Source organism: Lycorma delicatula, chromosome 3 (genome assembly GCF_047948215.1).
Source record: "Lycorma delicatula isolate Av1 chromosome 3, ASM4794821v1, whole genome shotgun sequence".
NCBI classification, from domain to species: Eukaryota; Metazoa; Arthropoda; class Insecta; order Hemiptera; family Fulgoridae; genus Lycorma; species Lycorma delicatula.
In genome coordinates, this window is record NC_134457.1 from 166,623,898 (window position 1) to 166,644,512 (window position 20,615).

Genomic DNA, 20,615 nt, shown 5'->3' on the forward strand with positions numbered 1-20,615 from the left:
TATTTATTTCTTTAGTTTTTACAAAAGTAGGATATTTCAAAATGCTCGCATTAGTACACACAGTTTATTTTTGGAAAGAATGCTTTTTATACAGAGAAATGTTTCGTTTTGTAAAATCTTACTTTTTTGTTCCGCATCTAAAATTAAAATTTCATCTTTTATTAAATTAACCAACACACATTTCTATTGAACATTGCACACAATATCGATTTTGAAACTAGACCACATTCTTTAATTTATATTTGGAGTCATCTCTTTTTAATAAAATGCTGAAAATTATTATTTGAAATTACATATAAAGCACTTATAAAAAGTGATTAACACAAAGTTATTCAATAAGATACGTTTAAAAAAGAAATAAGTATTGTTTCTCTTAAACTGTTAAATTATCCTATCCTATCAGCATCTTATCTATTTTTCACAAACATTCTTTTCGTTTTTTTTTTTTTTTTAGCTTTCCAGTTAGTACGAATAGGATTAATTTGTAAAATGAACTAAACTGTTTATACTGTATCATACGGATTTTTTAAAATGCACTAAACAAAACTTTTTATGGTAAAAATATCGCATGTTAGAAATAAGGTAGAGTTTAATTTACCCTAGGTGAATAAAATATTATGAGATTAAAAAACTGTTAAAAAACTGAACTACCTTTGAGAATTGCATTAAATTTGAATAATAACAAAAATATATAAAAAAAAAATATATAGTTTTGATTTATAACAAATATACCTTCCACTAATCAAATACATGTTACCTTATCAAAAAATTTAATCAAACAGTGTTTCTACATTTTTACTTTTTTTTATTTTGTTATTAAAAATTATTTTATTAGAAAATTTTTATTAATAAAAAGTTATTAATGGATAAAACAAAAGGAGTGGGAAGTACCGCCTCTTCAACACGATCACTTCTTAATTAGGATCCACAAACGGTGGTAGGATGATAGGTGCTCCCAGGTAGTTGAGATTCAAAAGAACTCGACTAAGAAAATAAAACAGGCAGTCCAGTAACCGGCCGGTTTTCTAGTCTCCTGAATAGAGTTAAAAACAAACGAATAACATACTGCCTCTGTTATTTCAAACTCCTCCGCGTTCTACAGGTAGTTTTTGCAATCCTTTATTACAGTTAGCCGACAGATTTACACAGTACAGGTTGTTTCGGTTTTATCTTAGATGCTTTTTTTAACGTAAAAATGTAATTATTATCTTTTTTAAAATTCAACCTATATTAACTGTTTTACAATGGTAATTTTTACATTTTTTATCCTCCTCGCGTATAGGAATTTCGATATAAAAATTTCCAACATTTTGACTTTATATTTGTTACCGCAAAACATTTGAATGAATTCTTACATAACTATGTAAAGTTTTTTAAGTCAAAGAAGGAACTGCACTATAGCTTAAAACATTTTCTGTTAAAATTAAAGCCTAAGGAAGAAAATGGCGAATGATTTTGTTGATAAAAAATGATTGTTAGTTATTTTTTCCCGTAAAATACATTTCATCTTCCATGAGAACCTATCATAGGAAAAATGTATTTGCTAAATGTGTTAAAAGTAATTAACACTTGTTCAAAATTTAAAAAGTTCAAAAGTTTCAAAATTAGAACCTGAAGTTCTAACGCATGTCTGTTCATTTCATAATTAAAAATAGATTTTTATTTTATATCACATACTGTTAAATAAATAAACCCCTTAAAAATGTTAAAATCTTCAACCATTTTTGTTTAATTTGGAGAAAAACTACAAAAGACACTTACATTTTTATTAAATAGAAATTTAAAGGATAGACTAAGTATTCTGAAATTAATAATTTACAAATAATTCTTATTAATAAATGAAAATAATTTTTGAAGTAAAATAAATACAAATATTTAAAAAGAAAGATATATTATTTGAATTCAAATGATAATGGTAATTATTAAAAAAATTTTCAACAATCACTTTAAATTGAATACAATTAGATGTACATAATTGAATACAAAGATGTACAGTTAGTACCAACATAACATTGTATTTTATTGTTCTGTCACGTAATTAACTAAAATTATTATCTTTTAAATATATATATACATTTTTTAGAAGATTTTACTAAGAAAATCTAAAAATAATACGATTCTGAATTATAATTTTCAATTAATATTAAATAATCAGATATAATACACATGGTTATTACCAATATAACATTCAATTATTCTAAATATCGATTGTTCAGTAGATTGCAATTAAAAAGGGAGGTGCACAACTAGATGTTAAGATAGTCCTAAATACAAAATTTCAATATTGTACTGCTAATTGTTTTTGAGAATGTATAAAAGGTAAAACAAAATACTAATTTGCTAAGATCATGATTAATGTTTAAAAAAAATTGTTTTTCGTAAGCAAATTATTTCTAATTCTGAAAGAAAATAGCCATTAGTGACCTTTTCCTATAAAAATTTAAATCAGTATAAGGCTCCTAAGATCCATATTACATTAGCTAACAAGGGGAAGGCACGGGTTTCGGGACACCGATTTGAACCAGATTGTGTGTGTGCACAGTACGCTGTTTACGTGTCTTCATCATAAAATACACACGCAATATTCAATTATACTCAAGGAAAAATGGCCCTAAAAATCACCTTAGCATTTTATATTAGTTTTATACATTAATTTTATTTCGTGTCGCTCAAGTAGATATGTGGTGTAAGTGAGAACGTGTCGGATTCGTAACCATGCACACATCGGTTCCAAGCCGACTTCATATACATATATTTTTTTAACTTTCTTTTTTCAATTTAAATATATTGATTTATTAATAATTATTAACCTCTGATTGTAAAAGTCTTTTAATTAAAATGAAAAGTACGTAAAATTTTATTTCACAAATAACTTCTGATTTTTTCATTTTTTTTATATTGTTATTATTAAATTATTATTTCTTGTTAATTTTCTTTTTACAATGAGAGGTTAATAATTATTAATAAATCAATATATTTAAATAAAAAAAGTTAAAAAACAATATGTGTATATGAAGTCGGATTCAAACCGATGTGCCTTCCCCTTGTAAGAACCAAATATTTCATTAACTAAATCTTTATTTGACTATAACTCTGGAACCAATGAAAATAAGTATCTCTTATGATATACGTTTAAAAGCTCTCAACGAGGATTATTGCTGCAGTTAAGAAAAAGTCCAAAATTTGGTCTTTTTAGCCCAGTTGATTGCAATCAAAAGAGGAGGTGCAAACCAGATGTTACTGGAGTCCTAAATACGAAATTTTAACATTCTACGACTAGATACATGATTAGGATTATGCAAGATACATAAATACATACGTCACGCTGAAACTAGTCAAAATGGATTCAGGGATGATCAAAATGGATATTTTCGTTGAAATCTGTTTCACGATCACAGTACTTCCTTTACTTCATACAAGGAAGTAAAAATAGGTCGAAATAAAAATCAACAACTATTTCTTTAAAAAAATATTTCAGAATAAATAAAATCAGGAATACAAGTATTACATAAAATAATAATCCAAAATAAAGTTTAAGACTTAGGGTAGAACATAAATATTAAAATTAGTCGTTTTTTATTTTCTTTGAAAAGGTTCTTATCAACAAAATTATCTCATTGAAAAGAAATAACAATTAAGGATCAGACTTAAATAAATAAAATAAAAATAGATTAATAAAAACCTTGTAATTAAAAACTTACAAAGCACTATAAAAATTTTTATTTTTATGTAATAAAGAAAAAAAATCTACGAAACAAAAAATACAACTCGGGGAAATTAGGCCGAAAAGAAACTTTTAGCTAATTAGGCTTTAAATAAATTATCTTTTATTATTACTTTAAACAAAAAAATGACTGTTTAATAATCAAAATTTGCATTCCGTGTTTAGTTAAGGTAACAGCAAATAATATATAATGGGGGTTTTTGTTGTTAAATTGTTTAAAAAATAAATATACAAAATATTTTTAATATATGCTTTTCATATACAATAATAAAAAAATTAAATTATTGTAGATCAAAGAATCAGAACGTCACGATTGAATGCCTAGCTTTTGCCGTCGACTTAGCACTCAAGAACACTTAGCACTTATCAGAACAAGAAGCAATCAACAAAATTAACCAATTGAAAGAAATAGGTGAAAAAATAGGCTTGCAGATCTCCTTTTCAAAGACAGAAATGATGACAAGTGCCAGTATATATCCCAAAAAAACAATAGAATAAAGTGTGTCAAAATTAAGATCACGGACCATTTTAAAATATCTTGCTGAAATAATTAGTAGGAAACGGTACAGATAAACTAGTGATTGAGAACAAAAAACACAAATTAGAACTAAACTTTTACAGAAAAAAAATTTACATTAAAAAGAATCTTTTAATAAATGCAAAATTAAGGGATTATAGCACAGTTGTAAGACAAGTAATCTTTTACGGCATGGAAACTACTTGTATAACTGGAATAGAAAATCTACTCAAGATATAAAGAAGAATTTTAACAAAGATTTTTGGTCCAACAAGGCCACAGACTGAGATCAAATAAACAGATATAACAATAAAACGACGACTAAAATTCTATAGTCACATGGCCGAATGAAGCAATCAAGACTAAACAAACAGATTTTCATTAAACTCTGGAATTATAAAGGTCAAACATGAAAGAAGAGCTCAAATATTTCAACATTACACAAAATACTGTCTAGATCGAAAATAATATAGAAAGAAATTTTTTTAATTATATGTTCCTGTAGCTGAAAAGAAAGAAATCAACAAAAGAGAGTAGACTGAAAAAAGAAGAGATAGATAATCCAAAAGAATGAAGAACTTCTGGAAGAAAAAGAAAAAAGCTGCATGAAATAATATTTGCATAGTCCTTGAAGAAAAAAAATAGTATAATTACGAATTAAATCTAAAGTAAAAAAGTTATAAAATACTGAACAATGTTATTATGAACACAGAATTGACTAAAGAAAAACGTTTAACTGGATCTATTTGGTTTAAAAAATTAAGTAGCTTATTTTTTTGAGCTACATCCAATATTTACCTACGAGTGTAATAGCATTTTAATAAGCTGAAATTGTATGGTTTCAAAAATACAAGCGCCTACTGTTATTTAAGGGGTGTCAATTGATAAAATAAATTTTTAAACATTAAGAAAATGCCAGTAAAATTTCATCTACTTAGTCGGTATGGTTGTTTATATTAAAATTATGTAAAAAATCTGATGTGGACACCATATGTTTCTTTGTACGACTATTAAATTACATACACACATTTTTTTTAAATGTTAAAACTAAAGAAAGAATAAAAAGATTAAGAGAAGATTATAAATATAAAGGGAGAAGAAAACGCTAATACCAAGGAAAAATAAAAAGATTAAGAGAGAATGAAGAATATAAAGAGAAAAAAAAATTAAACGTGTACACTTTAAATTTATTTAAAAAATTTAACAGAACGTGTACACAAATTATGATCAGAAGAATTATACCAAACCAAAGAGCGATCAAATGATCGGCAACAAAAAACAAACGAAATGTTGATCAACTCCAATTTAGGGAGAATATTATCCGACAATATCAGAGGAGTAATGTAAATAAAAGATAAGAATTTTTTGCAATTTATTAAAGGTCGGCAATGTATACCTCCTCTATGTATATGTTTTTCTTATAAGGGTCTATCCTTCAGTCACTGTGTAGTTAACTTTTATGTAGATAAAATTAAACAGAAATTCCTGAATAATTAAATAAAATTAAACCAGAAAATCCAAATATAATACGATTGTAAATTATAATTTTCAATTAATATTAAATAATCAGATGTTTCACCAAATCTATTACATATACACATATGTGATAATGCCAATTAAATTACATATACACATTTTCAAAAGTACATAAAATTTTATTTCTCTAATTTTATTTCATTTTTTTTATTGTAAAGATTGATCAATTTGTTGTAAAAGGTTTTTTTATAATCACCGGTTAATAAATCAATACATTTAATTTAAAAAATAAAAAATGTTAAAAAAATAAAAAAAGGAGATGAAGTCTGATTCGAACCGATGTGCCTTCCCCTTATAGATCCAAATATTTCGTTATTAAAATTTCATTTGGCTATAACTCCGGAACCAATGAAAATATGTACCGCTTATGATATATCGTTGAAAAGCTCTCAATGAGGGCTTATTGCTGCAGTTAAGAAAAAATCCAAAATAAAAATAATTGGATTTTGTTAAATGGATTTTTTGTTTTTATTAAAACTATGTAAAAAAATATGATGAGGACACCATATGACTTCCTTGTACGACTATTAAATTACATATACACACTTTATAAAAATGAAAAGTACATAAAATTTAAGAAAAGAATAAAAAGAGACGATGATTAATATAAAGAGGAAGAAAATGCTTTTTTTTAGGTTTTGGACTTTTATGGGCACTTTTGGTTCAGTCGATTACAATCAAAAGGGGAGGTGTACAATTAGATGTTACAACAGTTCTTAATCCAGCATTTCAACATACTACGGCTAATCGTTTTCGAGTTATGGGAGGTATATACGAACGTACAGAAGTCACGCCAAAACTAGTCAAAATGGATTTAGGGATGGTCAAAATGGATATTTCCGTTGAAATCTGATAAAAATGGAAACTGTAGTGAGATAAGATTATTACAAAAAATCTAATTTATAAACTTAATCGAATTTATAAAATGTATTTTCTATTCTACAGATAAAAAAAAATAAATGTTTTTTCATTAATTCTATTAATATTTAATATAAATGATTTTTTTTCAACCAACCAACGTCTGAGAATAGCTTATTGTACAAAGTTAAGTATGATGCTTTAAAACCAAGAAAAGACCTCTCTCTCTTTTTCTGTTTAGCTTCCGGAACCACCGTAAGGTATTACTTCAGAGGATGATGTATATGAATGAAGTGTAGTCTTGTAAAGTCTCAGTACGATCATTCCTGAGATATGAAATTTCCAAGAAAAGACGTAGGAAAAGCCCAAATAGGCAAATTATATATTATATATATATATATATATATATATATATACACACACATATACATTGGGAATTTTTAGGGTGTCGATTTTCAGAAATTCAAGGATTTTATTTGAATTGTTAGTAATTGCTCTTTCCCAAGCAACGTAATAAATTTTTCATACGTAACATTCACAAATAATTTATGCGTCATTAATGAAAGTACTTACACCAGAGATTATTAAAGTAATTTGTTATTTAATTAATCATATTTTAAAGTATAGATGAAATAATAAGAAAATGAAAGCAGATTAGACAAGAAATTTCAATTTTTAGTCAGGAAAGAAAATTGTTAGACGAAAATAAAACTCCTAAAAATAATTTTTTGGAGAGTAGAACTTTACGGTAACTAATTATGTACCTAAAGAGACAAAGAACAATAATTAAATTTTTAAAAGAATAACATCGAAAATAAGAGGAATATTGATAAAGTATGAAATGAAGATTTACGGAAGGTTGGAAAAGAGTGAAATTTATGTCAGAATCTTCTTATGAAAAGGTTTTACGTTTGGACTACGTTTTAGGTTACGTTAAGCTAGTATTGGTAGTGCTGAGAGTGGTAAAATTCAAACCAGGTTTCGTAGTGTTAACTTAAAACAAACATGTAGCTATACAAATGAACATAAAATATTACGCGTATATAATAAATAACTGAGTACACCGTGTTGTTATATCGAATGTCTAAAAAGTATTTCATTATAAGCAAACATTCTACAATAGAATGGTAATAACAGAAAATTGATAGGGCTAATAGTTATTAAAATATCTCTGTGATTACTAACAGTCATTACACTACATCGATAAACTAGTATTTTCGTATGCATGAGCACGCTCGCTTTTGTAGGCGAATGCGACTCTGTCCATCAGACACAGAAGTAATGAAAATGTAAAGACACTTTCTTAAAACGTTTTTGAATGTAAGCCAAAAAATAACACCGGTGTAACATTGTATATACAATGTACACGTTTATTTACTTTTTCACATACACATACACATGCACACATTCATATTGTAATACGTGCGGTGTGTGTGTGTGTGTGTGTGTGTGTTTATAAATGAGCACGTACATAGTGCCTTTAGTCGTCACAGATTTAGTCAAAATCATCACCGTCATCCTCGTTGTAGGATATACCAACATAAGTGGGCGCAATCTAGTCGCCTTGAAATGTGGAAGAGTGAACGAGGAGTTGGCCTTGGGACGTGATATGGTAGATCTGTAGCCGAGATGTTACAAACGAATGTTGTCGACCGGCTGGGACCGGGCCGACCCTCCCTTAACGTTGTAGTCGTAACTCTTTACTCCGCGGTTAAGCGGCCATCGGCCATCTCACGATCGGCCGCCGCTTTACTTCTTCTCTATCCCCTGCTGTTCTGCTGAACTAAAAGTGCTGATTCTCTAAACGAACGAACTGCCCCCAATGAAATTAACGCTGTTTCAATACTCCTACGCCCTCTCTTTTTCTTTTTTTTATATCCCCTCTTCCCACTAAATCACTCTCTCCCTCTCTCTTTCTTTCCGTCTCTCATTACCTATCTTCTTCACTCTTTCTCTATTTTATTACACAGAAATAATAGAGTAGTCTTGGATATATTTTTATGTTGTTAGTATATTTGAAACTGCATCTTTTGAAGCAATGTATTTAATGGTGGATAAACCGTTTTTTTATTTTTATTTTTTGTTATACCGATATTAAAATATGAATGAAGATAAAAGAAAAGAAAATCACCATTTCAATGCCCTTATCGCAATTAAAAAATATCGGTAATTCTATTTAAATTCAAACTAGAAATATTGGGGGCTTCCAAACTAATAGGAAGTAAAAAACAAACAAATAATTTCTAATTCTTATACACAACTATTGGTTATATTTAAAATTATATTTTTTTTTGTAACTACTTCTTTCTGTTAATACTTCATTCATTTAATTTTTCATGTAAAATCCGTTTTTTAACATTTTAAATTTTATAATATACATATTGTATTTGCTTATTATACTATTTTTGTTTAATATTTCTGTTGCCTCCAGAGCATAAATGATGTATAAGGAAAAAAGACAATATTTATATAAAGATTGAGACATTATTCATGATCATTTGACTGTCTGAAGGACTGAAATTTGAGAACATGTAAAAAGTTCTCAAAAATAGCACTAAGAAAATGTTATGTTAATAAAAATTCATTTTAACAAAAATAAAAGTAAATACTTAAAAATATATTACACTTAAGTCGGTTATAGTATTATTATTTATTTCAATAATATATTTCCATGCAATTATACAGTAATTTCTCACTTAATCCGATTACTACATCGTCTATTATTAGGTTATAAATCCACCTCAGTTAGATATGCTTTATTGAAAATTTTACCCCGAATAGGGCACTTTGCAAATAAAATGAAGGACCGTTTCTTCTCCTCGAAACTACACAACAATCATTTTTTTTATCTGAAAATATAATTAGGTTAATACAGCAGCTCAATTTTTACCTTGAAAAACCAAAAAATTACTTTTTCTGCTTATTTAAAAAATAATCATTTTAAGTTCTTATGTGTTCAATAAATTCTATTTATGGTGGATAATTGTGGTATCTAAAACAACTTCTAGAATAAATTCACTGTTTATGTTATCAGGTGAAACATTTTCTATATCTACCTGGTAATTGTGTTAAATATATTTTCTAATCATCATAAAATGTTAACTGCTTTTTACAAATTTTAGTCTAAATACTCGTCTATTCGATAGTAACGTAAGAATTTACTATAAGATTGTCAAAAAAGGAGTTAATGTATTTAGGCTGTATGTATGTACGTATGTTTGTTCCACCGTAGCAACTCAAAGGCTGAACCGGGAGTGTCATAGGCTGTATATGTATAAATATGTTTAAAAAAATTGAAAAAAATTATACTATCTACAAAATTTTACCCGCAACTCTTTAATTATCCTATATTAAAGAGCAATGTCTGTTTTTGGCAGTCGCGTTTTTTTAATTTTTAATACTTATCTCTTGTTGTATAATTTATGTGTAATTTTACTGTTTACACAAAAATAGGCCACAAGTTCGACTCCAAATGAAGAGTATATTCGGACTCGGATTTAGCAGTTAGACAAACCTTTTTTTAGTAAATAAGAACCGTTGTACTGTTGCAATATTATCATACTTACCCCCCTTCTGGAAAACTGCTGATAGAGTATTACTTCAGTGACGAAGTAACACTCCCACACTCATAACCAGTCATCACAAACATCCCCCGCAGGTCGCTACACGCATGGTATATTTCTTATAGTGTCTAGCTGCGATTGGATGGGTCTACCCCAATCGGTATAACACACAGTTTCTCTCGGGGCATGGTGCCTTTCGGGCAAGTTTGGCTAGGTTTCGTTTGGTGGATTCGATTGTTTCGAATGCCCCGATTGCGGTACTGATGATACAGTGGACCACGTCCTCTACGTCTGTCCCCGATACGAGGTAAAATTTGATATGTATTTTACTGATGCAAATGTCTGCCGAGGCATTTACGTCGGTGACATCCCGTCCGAGGCCTGGCTGATGACTGCGAGATGTAATCAGTTAGAGGGTCTAAAGACGACCGTCGATTAAGCGCCTCAGGGCTCGGAACGGAGGGAGTGGTGTGGCGACAGGTAAAGGGCAACAATGTAGGACAGTCATGATATCCGGAAGAAGCCTGCAGCGAAGGCAAAAGCTGAGTTAAAAATCACTGATGTAAATGTCTACCGAGGCATTTACATTGGTGGCATCCCAAACGAGGCCTGGCTTATTACTGTGAAGTGTAATCAGTTAGAGGGTCTGAAGAAGACTCTCGTTAAAGCCCACCATCATGGCTAGGAACGGGGACGACGGGAACTACCGGAATCGTCACAAGGTTGGTGTCTTCCCCTACGAGGGTTGGGATGTGGCGATCGGTAACGTCACAAAGTGGGTATCTTCCTCCTACGGGGTTGGGATGCTGCTGCTGCTGCTGCTCCCCTGTATCTATCGTATATTACAACGTCTACCCAGACTTGAGCACCGTATAAGAGCGTGATATGAGCCACCCCTGTCAGTAGTGTCCTCCACTGTTGACCTGGTCCTCTACAATTTGGTAAAATCCTCGCAATGTATCGCATTACCTTCTCCGCCTTTTCAGTGGCTTCGACAGCATCCCTTCCAGATCTCAGTCGTGCGTCAAACCAGATTCTGAGATATTTAATGGCAGGTTTCGACAGTATTTTCCTTCCCTCAATCTCGACTGCCAAAGTCGGTCCTCTTTTTGCAGTAGAAATCGCTACTATTTCGGTCTTTTCCGGTGCCATGCACATATGATCCTCACAAGATATTGAGGGTGATCAATAAAGCAATGTAATCACTTATTATTTTCATAAAATATAACTTTCAAATATATATATATATATATATATATATATATTTACACTGGTATTTCGGTGTAATATATTGAATGATACTTTAGTTTAAAAGTAATAAATCCCAATTGTAATTTTTTTTTCAATTTATTCCGAAATAAATTATCATTTGTTCAGTGAGGTACAATGATTTCAATTGAATGCATTTAATACGAACATTTATTTCGTCTTTAAAAAAAAAAATTGACCACTAAAGCAATATAATAAGTAAACGTTTCAGAAATGAAGATGAAAAAGAGATAAATATTAAAAATTAAAAAACAGGACTACCAAAAACACATTGCTCTTTAATATAGGATAATTACTAATATAGAATAATTAAACAGCATGCGGATGACAATTTGGTATGTAGTATTTGTGTATAGTAAATAAGTTTACTATTTAATTTATTTAGTTAAATAAATTTGAAAAATTTGAAAAAAATCGAACATATATATATATATATATATATATAGCCTGTGACACTCCCGGTAACTTAGAATTCCAATGCGGGGTCAAACATCTAAATCGGTTAAACAGCCGTTGAGCTGCTACGGTGGAACAAACAGACATACACACCCAAATACATTACACTCCTTTTTGGGCAGTTGTATAAAAAAAACTGATCACTCTAAACCAATATATAAAATGTCTCAGAAGTAGAAATGAAATAAAGTTGAAAGCTTGATACAATTTTACTCTTACAAATCTAAATTTCAAGAGTGAAAATACTTATTTGAGATTTTAAATAAAAAACCTTACGAAATATAATAAAAACATGATAATAACCAACCTGCTATTAAAATATTTCACCTTAAAATATAGGAAAAAGAAATTAAAGAACTAGTGTAAAAAAAAATTCTTAATGGTAAGAAATTCTATTTTATGAAACACAAAAATATCGGCAAAAGATAATAGTAAAGCTGTAATAATTCAGTAAAAATGTAAAATTATCAGTAGGCCTAACAATAAATAAAAGATTTGTTTGATTTTATAATTTATTTATGTAGGAATATAATCCTCAAATAAGTTGTAATATTTCAGAATGAATGTTAGAATTATCCACTATTTAACAAAATACCAACAACACATCTAGAAATTGCTAGTGTAAATCTCAAGTAGCTCACCGAACATCATATCCACGTTCTATTATAATATTCTTTGAAAGGACAGTTCTTTGACTTGGATGGTAAGTGTCGAAGGCTACGTTTGTAGGATAAATAACAAGAAACAAGTCGTCTTCTAATATTTATCTAATGAAAATCCAATATTTGTTTAGTAAAACAAATTATAAACTTTTAAGAGACATTAAAATGTGCGACTCGTACATCGTCATAGATATTTTAAGATTTAGTAAAACTTGAGGTTTTGTGAGCAGTAGTTACTCTGTTAAAAAAAGTAAATTTAAACTAAAATTATACATATAATTTTGGCTTCAGTACATGTACAAATAATCCGTTCGTTTTTTAGTGCAGTGCAGAAAATAATGGAAGTATTCATTAAATTAGTCGAATTATTTTTATCGCAAAAATGATCCTTTGAACATTAACTTAGGTACCGAGGGGAAAAGTTACAAACAGAAAATAACTCAAAGTATGTGATAAAACTTGGTTGTTGCTTCCCATTACAAGGCCAATATAATCGTCTCTTTAACAAATATATAACATTCAAGGAAAATTTCAACACAGCAATGCAGTTTTTGCCTTTGGAAAACCATATTCAGATATTCGGGCCTGATAAAAAGGCCTCAAAAAATTATCATTAAAAAAATATATAAACGTGAAAAACAGATAGGAAAATCGTTTATTCCTTTAAATTCGATCCCAGCTGCTGTTAGTGCACTTTGAATTTGTAACTTTTCAACATATTTTGAATGCTTCTTTTATAGGAAAAATACATCGATCATTAAACTAATAACATATTCTCCTGAAAAAAAAATCTAGTTACTTAACCCAATAATAAATTTTTAACCTTTACTTTTAAATAAAATTGCACATCTGAGCGCGAAAGTAACACAATTTTTTTTCGGATAAAATGAATACATTCCGATAAGCAGCAATTATGAGTTAAGAAAAATATTAGTTATTATTAGCTGAATACCGAAAAAAATTCTAATTTAATTTTATGAACGGTAAAAATTTAGGTCATTTAAAAACATTCTTAAATTTTTAATATTAAGCAAAACACAAACATTAGAAATGTGAAAATACTAAATAAAACAGCACCGTATGTAACAAAAAAAAAAAAAAACAAAATAAAAATCTTAAAATAAGGGAGAAAAAATCATCATTCACGATTCATATTGAAGGTAATAATTTACAACGGAAACCGTGGTGAAACTAATTAACTGATTAAGGTATTTATAAACTTTTAAAATAGGTAGCAGCTGATTGGTCGGTGGAAAGATCTCAAATGTAAGGAATATTTATAAGGACTTACGTAAAAACAAGTCTGTCTAAAGAACTTATCTTTAAATAGTTTAATTATGTTTGAAAGTGGATACATAAAATGTTACTGATTGAAAGTAATTTAATTCTAATCTTTAAAATTTGCATAGATGAACTGTGTTCCACGTACTAATATTCTAATCAATAACTTAAACCACACGCCGGTCTGACGATATACTGTTCATTTCTAAAAAAATAGTCTTTAAACTACTTTATTTTCATTATTATCAGGACGAAAGGTTTAGCCTTTCGTCCGAAAAACAAAACAACACGCAGGCTTAGCATTTTTTCATACATTAGTATTACATCATATTCCAACGCACAAGCTTTGAACTTATGCGGTGAATTAATAACTTAAAAAATTAATTCAGTTCCTCTTAAAATAAAGGGGTATAAATTTATTAGTTAAAAAATTCCGCATTTGCCGTCGTTTTCAGTACTACTGATATATAAGTCTGAATAACTTCTTAACCGTTCATCATATTAAAGAATGAAAAGCACATTTTAAAAACAGGAATTACACAACCTTCTATAATTCCTATTTTTTTTTTTTTTTTTTTTTTATAAAGCCGAACAACCTGGGTTATAGACAAAATTATGATTCCAATATTATTATGTCTCCCATATAAAAAGAAAATAGTTATTTTGAACTTTAGAAAATGGAAAATTCGATTTCGATGAAAAAACTCAAAATAAATTATTATTTACATTAAATTTCATTACCCAATAACATTTATTTAACTCTTACAAAACCAATTTTGTCAGACAATAAAATTCTATTTATTAAAAAGAAAGGTTTTTATCGAAGACTTAAATAGGTATTTTTTGAAACCAATATTCAATTATGGAAAAAACTAGTTATTTTTCCTGGCTAAAGTTTCCGAAATTTATAAAATGAGCCGTTATTCCAAAACGACCGTATGATACGTCCAAGCCCCGTAATTTTGATTTCAATATTAAAATCCTCAGAGAATTTTATATAATGATACTTATTTAATAAAAAGAAAAAACAGATAAATAAGAAAGTTATCCGGGTAATATAAAGGGGTATAAATGAATAAAATAAAATTTCTCTTACGAAACGTAACAAATTCAATTAAGATTTTTCATAAGTACAGAGATATTTGATTTCATTATCTATAAGATGTATCACACTAGAAATTAATCTTCGAGGATCAAAGCTGAAATTATAACCATGATTGCAGTAAGAAACACACTTATAGCTTTGTTGAGTAGTAATATTGTTTAAGAAACGACAAAAGTATTTGAGTAGTTAAACCAGTTATCAACTGCGTCTTTCCTGCTTTCTTAAAACTAATCGGTAGGGTTAAAAAAATTCCTTTGCATAGTTATACTTAAACTTAGACTATTAGTAAAGTAACTGACAAAGAATTTCTGAATCTCTACTATAAAAATCATTTTAGATATTCTTTTCAACTAAATAAAATATCTTTGTAAATTTTGAGCGAAAATGTTTATTGTATAACAAACAATTTAACAACTGCTGCTGAATTACAAAAATGAAGAGAAATATTTCCGTCGTTGTACTCGTCGGTAGATTGCAGCCCACCAGGTTATTGTATCCTTTCGTATTTCCTATATATATTACTTATAATATACATCAGAAAATTTCATTTCTTAATGAAAATCTTAAATCAAGTATTTTTGGTGCATCGTGTTTCGACTAAACAGTCAACAGAAGAATTTAAAAAATATTCAAAAAAACATAATACTGGGTTCTAGTAGCTTTATTTTATTAAGTAATATAATTAAACAATTAGATATTTTATCAATATACGATACTGCATCCGTAAATTTTATTCTAAATTATATAACTTCATTACTTTTTTTACATTACATTGACTTAGCTGATTAATTTTTATTATATTATGACTTAACTAATTATTGAAGAAAAAGCTTGATCTATTGATTCCCCTCTCATTGTTTCCGAAAGACAATTTTCTCTTTCAAATATACACACATGGAAATTTGTGATTCATTTCACTATATATATATATATATACATATACTTAAAAAATGTTACTTTATTAAAAAAAGTAATAAAATTATATTATGTATTGTTTTTAAATAAAATAATATTGTATAAGTTTTTGATTAATTTCAACTTCTACTTTTGAGGTACTCCAAAACAACAAGATGAAAGAACGTTTATCGAAATTAATATTAGTATTCGGCCGCTAGAGTGAAGAGAACTGGAGGAGATACACGCCGTGTTTTGAAAAGTAGCGTTTATCTGAAACCGGTTCACAGCTAATAAGGAGGCATAAGACAGTGAAAAAGAATGAGAAAGTATAAGAAGATGATGATGATAATGGTGGAGAAACCGGTGATGGAGACAGTGACATGGTCGCTTTGACAAGTGGAACGGAATTTTGTGCGCTTTGCGGCTTAGTTTTCTACGCATACTGAGAGAACTCATTGAAATGGTTTCAGATGGAATTTGATTATTCAAAGAGGCCATGAAACGGACCAAATTTCCACGAACATGTGGATTGTAGTGTAAGTTGGTGACTGTTATTTATTGTCATGCTTTTGAAATTTTTTTTTAATCAAGAAACTTCGACGGTTCTTGAATCTCAATTGATTTGTACATAAATGGAAATTCTGCCGCCTAAGGCAAAATCGATACAAGCGCAGCTGTACCACACTACAAGTTCATATATCAAACGCAGTTTTAAATACTATTTTTTTTAAATTTATTTATTTTTTTTTATTTTGAAGAATCATAGAACCTTCAATTTTATATAAATTTAACCTACTCATTTTTACTGTGATTTACGAATAATCTTTACATTAAATTTTTCCAATAATTTTTTTAATGTATCTCATTTTCTATTTATTATGTGATTTAAACGGGTAAGATATTATTAATAATTCCGCATTTTCTTCATTAGAATTATTTAAAATAAAAAGACTCAGGTTCTCGATACAAATTAATGTTTTTCATCAAACGTTTTATTTCATTCCTATTTTAAATTCTCTATATCCTCACATTCTTTAGGATTTATGAAAATTCATATCTATTAGGAATGAGAAAATTATTGGCATCCAACTATGTGATTCCTAGGATGCCTTAACAGGTTACATTATTCGATTTTATTTTTTTAATTAAAGTTTCTCTATTTTCAATTAATTTTTAGCCATTTAGGACACCTCTGAAACAGTAATTTATTTTAAAATTTATTTGACACGTTAGTAACAATGAAATATTTGTAATTTTATGAAATTTTAGATCATTTACTACTAATCTGACTTTTTCGTATTATAACATTTTTAATAATTGAAATACATCGTAAAACCTATTACTGGCACGGTTGTTTATTTTTCTACAAGTGTTTTGCATTACATCCTTAAATGAAATTTTTCAATTTTTTTCCAATCATTATTCAGTTTTTTCTTGATGCAAAGTTAAAGAATTCGGGTTATTAAAATAGAATGAACCTATTTCATAACTTAATATCTGATTAAGGAAAATTAATACCAAATTCTAACCAAATCAGATCTATTCTACTCAATCAAGTTTCATTTCCTGTCTTACATGTAAGTGTACAATGTGACCACCAGAAGCAACACGACCACATCAAGGCGATAAGAGAATTCCTCCCGGACGAGTAGCAATCATGTCACGATTTACCGAGTTGATCGCAGTTCATATTCGATTTTTAATGTCATTGTGGTTTGTGGGTAGCGGTAGACGAAAAACAAAATCTTTAACATATCTCCACAACAAAAAAATCACATAGGTTAAATCAGGAGATCTCGCAGGTCATTCACAAAGAGCAACATCTTGAGTACCGTTTCGACCAGTCCATCGTCAGGGCACGTTTTTATTGCAAAAGCTCGTACCATCAGCTACCAATTAGACGGTGTTACATGCAGCTGTAAAAAAAATTCATCTGAATCTGCTTGCATTAATGGGAATAGCTATTTTTGGAACATGTCAAGAGTCTTGTAATGGTATTTTCCACGAAACAGAACACGTTCACCTTAGAAGAATCTCTCTCATGCTCAACTGTTACATGTGGGGGTTCCAATCCTCAAATGCGAAAATTATGATGATTGACTGTATCATTTAAGTGACAGAACGTGAAATGGAGATTTTTCGTCTTTCATTTTCTCCAGCATCGATTCGTAAAATTTCAATCGCTCCTTTTTCGTTATAGGAAAGTACTTGAACGAGCTTCAGTCTGGTTTCATTTGTAGACGTCTTCTTAGCTCAAGCAGATAGTTTGTTGAAGAATTGCAAGCTGACGGCAAACTCGATTTGTGAACATATGTGGACTACGCTGAAGCACATCACGAATTCTTTCCACTTCGTTCCTCCGAAACCCGCGGTCTTCCTGGACGTTTTCCTTTACAGAGATACCCAGTCTCCTCAAACTGTCATAACTACTGTTGAATGTTCTTCAAATAGAACGGATTAATATCGAATCGCCTTCGAAAATCATGCTGCACCGAGACAACCGAATTTGTTTTCGCGAACCCGAGCACACAGAACGTCTTTTATTGTTGACTTGCCATTTTGAGGTCACTATAACTAACGCGTTCATGCGCTAGTTATTCGATATTTACAAACCTACTCTTTTAAATGATTTTTGACTAATTCTATAACGCTTCTACTGAACTGAAAGATTGCGTCTTGAAATCTGTTCATTTTTTTTAATAACCCGCATAATAAAAACATCATCTTCACACATATAGATCTACTTTGAGAAAATTAATTCTTTAAGCGCTCTTTAAAAAACACATTTTTGAATAACGATTTAAGGATTGAGAGAAACATTTAACCAAATTGCTGTAAAGTGAAGCAAGTAGTACATAACGTAAAAAGGGATACACTATTGTTTATCATTACTGGTAAATCTTACAAACAAAGATGTTAAAGGCTTATATTCATTTAAAATTAAAATGTTTTTATCGGCACACGGAACTAAAATGTGCAATATTTTTTATAAAACTTGCTTCAAATAGTTTTCATTCGTCTTTGCCATCATCCCTAGTGACTGATGCTGTTGTTTTCACATCGGTGAAGTAAGTGCATCACTTACCGCACCAGGTAAGTACTGAGTTTCGTATTTTATAAGCAAGAAATGTATTAAGAATGTAGTTGAAAGGTGAATATGAATGAATATTATTTAAAGATATTTTTGTTATATGTTTTTGTATGTTTGTTATATTATATAATGTTCAAGTGAGTATAATGATCAATCTATAAATTACATCTATATAATGTTCAAAACGTAAATATTTTTTTGTTTATATATAGAATATCAGGATCATTGTTTATGAGGTATTTAGCAAATGTTGATTCTATATTGCTATGGTAAACTTTAAGTATTAGTTGTGTCTTTGTTTGAAACTGCACTCCATTTGACTAGTATAGAGTATTGTGCAATCGGAATAGGCTAGTTATATATTCCAGGGATTACATTTTTGTGATTACGTTCTACAGACAGTGATTTATTTTATTTGCTGTTTTAAAGGCTACATTCTATTCAGATTTTTTAAATTTTAAAGCTTTTTTCTCTGAACCCTTATTTATGCATGCCAATGTGATGAAATTTTTAAGTTTTATTTAATTTTGATTTTCACTTTGTTTATTTCGTGTGAGAGGAGCGAGTTGTCACAATAATTGTATGTGTTCCAGGTACTTTATAAAATTTAATTCTTTATAATCTTCAATTTCACTAACCATCCCGTAAACGCATCATAAATTCACCAACATTGAAAAAACGTTGACATTTTACACACGTACTCACATAAAAAGGACGAATTATTCTAAATACACAAAACATTATGAAATATACCAACATAACAATTTATTAAATGAACAGACAATTTAAATTACACACGCGATTTTGGAACATCTTTGTAATTGTCTCTGCAAGATTAAAATATATCAGATAGCTCCAGTGTCAAAACAACAACGCCTGTAATTGAGGAAGAGGTCTGAAAACGTTCTGAGGTATTTTAAAGATGTTTTCTAATACAATTTGACTTGGTGTCTTGTTATAAAGTTTCACAAAATTTTAAACTCGTTTTTTATATTAACTGCTTAACAGATAACTAAAGCATATAAGTTTCACATTCGAGTACAATTGCTTTTATGTAACTTGTGTGCTTTACTTTGTAAAAATGTAAATTATTATTTTTTAATTAGTGTATTATTCCAAGCGTTTAAAAAAAGTATTTATTTGTTTTATAGTTTCTTAAAAAATCTCATAATATTTTAACTAGTGGTTAAGTTTTATAATACTAAGATAATCACAAGATTCAAACTTTAATCTTTTTTTTCAAAATTAAGTATTGTATTAACTAATATAAACTAAAGATTTAATTTTTTTTATAACTATAAAAAAAATATAATGTAAAATATTACAAGTAAATGGTGGAGTGGTAGCATCTCGGCCTTTCAGCCGGAGGTCCCGGGTTCGAATCCCGGTCAGGCACGGCATTTATCATAAGCTAAAAAGTTCTCCATTTCATACATCCATGCACAAACTGCAAAGTTTATAAAGTAAATTAATCATTCAAACAAACGTTTCAACTACTACTTCTACGATTAAATAAACAAAACCTATAAGTAGCATAAACTGAAAATATCTCACGATATGTTGAGAATCATACAGAAATTTATGTTTATTACAATTCCTCAATCTATGGAACAGCGTGACGCCATCTTCAAGTTAGCAGTTTTTATATTGTACAAG

General features: G+C 29.0%; 1 long non-coding RNA gene across 2 annotated transcripts in view; it reads right to left on the bottom strand.

The window, feature by feature from the left end:
• Nucleotides 1-20,615, bottom strand: part of LOC142321025 (uncharacterized) — a 79,636-nt gene that overhangs the window by 20,001 nt on the left and 39,020 nt on the right. The window lies entirely within an intron of this gene.